Source organism: Oculina patagonica, chromosome 8 (assembly GCF_052425735.1).
Source record: "Oculina patagonica isolate OP01 chromosome 8, crgOcupat, whole genome shotgun sequence".
NCBI lineage: Eukaryota > Metazoa > Cnidaria > Anthozoa > Scleractinia > Oculinidae > Oculina > Oculina patagonica.
Genome location: NC_135765.1, coordinates 11,241,116 through 11,245,578, shown reverse-complemented (window position 1 = coordinate 11,245,578; position 4,463 = coordinate 11,241,116). Strand labels below are relative to the sequence as shown.

At 39.3% G+C, this 4,463-nt stretch overlaps 1 protein-coding gene across 1 annotated transcript in view; it reads left to right on the top strand.

Annotated features, from left to right (window-relative positions):
* Positions 1-4,463, top strand: part of LOC144662531 (uncharacterized) — a 68,827-nt gene that overhangs the window by 26,023 nt on the left and 38,341 nt on the right. The gene's annotated exons all lie outside the window — the stretch shown is intronic.

Here is a 4,463-nt window from a genome sequence, read left to right as displayed (position 1 = left end):
TTGTTGTCTCTGTTGTCTGTTGCAAGCGCTCCCCTCTTTTGCAGAACTCGTAAGAGTGAATATTGTCCATGTACATTTCTCCGGCTCGTTCAATTGCATAAAGATCAGTTCTAAATTGTATGGGGAGTTTTGGATTTACATGGAGGGAGCGACATCCTAAAGTACATTGTAGGTTCGATTTTTTTGTTAGTAATCCAAACCGGCTGGTAACTTCACCCTATCACCACACACACTCTATTTATTCCATGACTTGATGAAGCTCAAATCCGGTAAATGGGGAAGGGGAAAGTTCTGGAAATTCAAAACATTTTTTTGTCCGATGTGCGTTATATAAGCCAAATCAAAACAACTATTCGGAGTCTAGACGAGTACAAAGTCGATAACTTGGTCGACCTTGCACTTCTTTTGTAGATGATAAGAATAGCCCAGTAAAGTTATGCCAGGAGGTCAAAATGCTTGCAACAGAATTTTTCTTTTCATATTGTTTGCTTTTGAGGCATGTATATTAACATACTAAAAGTCAACAAAAATCAACTTATGGGAAATACGTAAAAAATCCATGTGATGACGACTGCCATGTTTTTATGCAAATTAGCCATTGTAAACTGTTCGATCAAGACATTTACTACTTGTAGTTACAATTAACATGTAAAAACATTGTGCTTTTATGTAAAGTGTACATTTAAGTTCTACCATGGACCGTTTTCAAAACAATATTCAACAAAAAAGTATTAAAATAGCAATTTATCAACCCTTGCTGGTCAGTAACTGAAATACCTTCAGACATAAAAACATCACTGATTATCTATCGGTACCTTTCTAACAGTACTGACATTAAATCATATGGTATTGACTGCGTCCTTTGTATCGCTATCTGGATCTGTCAGAGCTGGTGTGAATTGAAACAAGCACTTCCACGACACCCTCCACAGGCAGGTGAACAGTCAAGTCCGTGCTTTCTGTAACTGCCGATTGAGCAATGTTACAGTCCACCATGCAGTTACATCTGATAACACAGAGGAGAGTTTCCAGTGCAGGAGTTTTCTCGGTCATTTCCGGAGTTAGGGTACTATCTGTTTTTTTTCCCTCCCCAGTCACAAGGTGAAAGCTCTTGATTCCCAGTCCAATGTTGCACCTGGTAATACACGCGAAGGGAATGAAATTTCGCTGCAGACGACGTCGGAGGCAAGGATATCGCAGGCCTCCAAACTGTTGCTCACCTTGCCGCCAAACAACTCTACCAATGCGCGTTCTCCTGCTTTGATAACATCCGTTTTTGAACGAATTGCCATTATAAAATACTTCAGTACGCTGCTACAACTGTGATCACTTCTTAAGACCGACGGCCTTTCCAATACCAAACAGACGTGACGTGGTATCACATCCCAGCAGCGCGTGTAGAAACGGGAGATGTCTGCAGAGGTTTGACCCGAGTACAGAACAAGTAGCTTGGATGTTCCGGCAAACCTTGCCTTGCGCGGACTCCCCGTTTCGGCTCTGGTTTGAAGAAAAGTTTCTTATTGCTGTTGTTTCCATGATGGCAGAGTAAATTTAAAATGTCTGTGTCATCTGCGATGACGACGCTGTCTCTAGTAGCAGATACAGAGACCGCAGGTTGAGCTATCAAGATATCAGCATCACCTGCACCATGGATGGTGTCAAACCTCACCTCCTTTAACTTCTCACTCAGCATGTTGATGAAACGTTGTTTATTCTGTTTTTCTCGCAGAAAAAAACGTCTTTCTTTACAGTGAGTGTGTTAGAAGATCACAATGTACAGCTACAGTGTTGTTTGATCCTCTTCTTGAGTAGGTTGCGTCTTTAACTGAAGGCCCATTGCAATAACCGTCAAAAACAACAATACACCTGTCATAATTTTGAGAAACGTAATGAACATAGCAGCTACAGATGTCACAAAAAGGTTGTACCGTGTTTCTATGGGATACGATGAAGCAGTAGTGTTCCTTCATCAAGAACATAGAGCGAGCAATCGCTGAAAGAGCAACTGTGGATCAATTTGCACATGATCCTTGTGATTGCCACAGTCGCTTTTGATCCAAAGGTGGTAGCTTGTTGCTTTAGTTTAAAAGAAAACTCATTGATACTCTTTCCTGCATAGACTTAAGGATCGTCCAGCATGATCATTCCAACATTTACAGATTCCTGTGCTACAACTCCTGATACTATGCTTCTTAGTCAGGTATCGCGCTTGGAAAAGGGGTTCCTTATCCGTAGAAAGCAGGCTAGTTTCTCTGTATCCTTGCAGTCTTTCTTCTGTCGAGTGTCTAAAGCTTCTACGTGTTGCTCGCTAGTGTTGTAAGCGACGCCGGTAAAATCTTGCATAGACCTGTTCACGTCGCAACAGACAGGCATAGACTTGACCCACACTAATCTTTGCAGCTCAATCATTCCTCTTTCTCTTGTAAGGCCGCCAGTTGATTTTATGCTGCGCATCAGCGTTTCTTCAGTTATCAAATTAGTTGAAAGACCATCCCAAAATTCATCAGTTCGGCGAACAACATGCAGACCATTCCAAAAATGAAAATAGATATCTGGATGGTCAGTTTGCAGTGCAACCATTTGCTTAAGGTACACGTAGATCGTTTTGGTATACAAATTACCGCATGTATTCGATTAAGCGCCCGAACTCGAATAAGCACCCACCTCGAATAAGCGCCCACCCCTACCTCCAAGAAAAAACTGAAGTGCGCAAGAGGCCTAGGACACCTGTAGGAGTATTGATTGACTAAGTACTACTAAGAGACCCCTAGAAGACCGAGTTTTCTTAGTATTTTATGGAAACTTTCAACGAACAGTTAAAATTCTGCTTTGATATATCTTCTCGTGTTGTTATTATTTATTATTTTGTTGCAAAATAAACTTACTACAGTTTGTTAAAAATGGTGAAAATTTAATAAGCGCCCAGCCTCGAATAAGCGCTCCCTCTCAAGATCCAAAAAAATAATAAGCGCCCAGGGCGGTTAATAGAATAAAAACGGCATGCCCAGCTGCCGCAAAATAAGGAAAGATCTCTTGCAATGAAGACAAATGGAGATTCCAGTCTCCCGTCCTTTTTGCTCTAGAAAACGCTTCAGTACATTCACCATTTTCATGTACTGAAGCCAAAGGCGCCCTGTACGGCTAGCTTCATTTCTTTTCTTCTCTTTTTTAATTTTGAATCAACATCCTCTAATGTAGCCCTTGGCTCTTCATCGATACTACCATCAGACAGCATGTTATCCAATGTTTGTTTTGTTTATCGTAATAAATTACTTGAATGAGTAGACGACACGTTGCAGCTTACTGGCGCGACAGAACTATAAGGCGTGTCCACTGTCGAAAACTTCAAATCTGATGGACTGGGCTGGAACTACCTTATTATCGAAATATAACGAAGCATTTTAACAACGCGAACAAAATTTACGCGTAATAAAATTAACGCGAATTCAAGAAAAGTTCTGGTTAAATCCTTATAGTAAAAAAGTTTACATCAATAAAATTAACGCGAATTTTTGAAATTCGTGTTAATAACATGTATCGTTAATTTCCTATAATAAGGTATTAAGGAACTGATGTCGACCTTTTACTCTATCGTCAGTTTTAACGCGAAACTAGAGAGAACTCAATCTTTCCGAGTGCTTACATATTTTGTTCTCTCTAAGAACGCGATTTAAAGACTGTCCTTATACACTGTACTTTGCAGTTGTAATATCAAAGTGCCCTGTTCAGCTAAACACATTAAAACTTCGTAACATTTTAGTGAAAGTAATATTTCATTTCGAGAATGTTCGATGAGCAAACCAAAGCCTTATTTCGCCCTTTAAACACACTTTACTAAAAAAGTTAGTTGATGAATGCCACATAAAATGGAGTTTTGTTGTAAAACGTATCTGTGATAAGGCTAATTTGCATAAAAACATGGCGTCTAAAGGGAAAAATTACGGAGGTAAAATACTTGCTTTTTTTCGTATTTCCCCTAGGTTGATTTTTGTTGACTTTTAATATGTTTATTTGGAGTCCTTAAAGAAAACGTCCCTGAAGATAGAAATTCTGTTGCAAGCATTTTGACCACATGGTACCTAATCCCGTTAACTTTCCTGGACTAGAAGTCTCGGAACAAAACAAAACATCGAAATGCAGAAAAAGAACAAGCTTAAGCAAGAATAGAGTGGGGAAAATTGTAAGTTCAGTTCACTATCATGAGTGGCATACAAGCTACAACTCGGAGAACAACTTTGAAAGGAGCTACCGTATTTCAGAATATTTTTAGTGATTTTTCTGATTTACAACAAACATTTTTATGTTTTTTGTACAAAATTAACACCTCGAAGAGCAACTTTGAAATAGCTTCCGTACGTCAGAATATTTTCAACGATTTTGCTGATTTACAACAAAACCTTATATTACGTAAGTCCCTTATTCAATGCCTTGTTTTCCAATTCACTTGACAACGGCAACCAAGC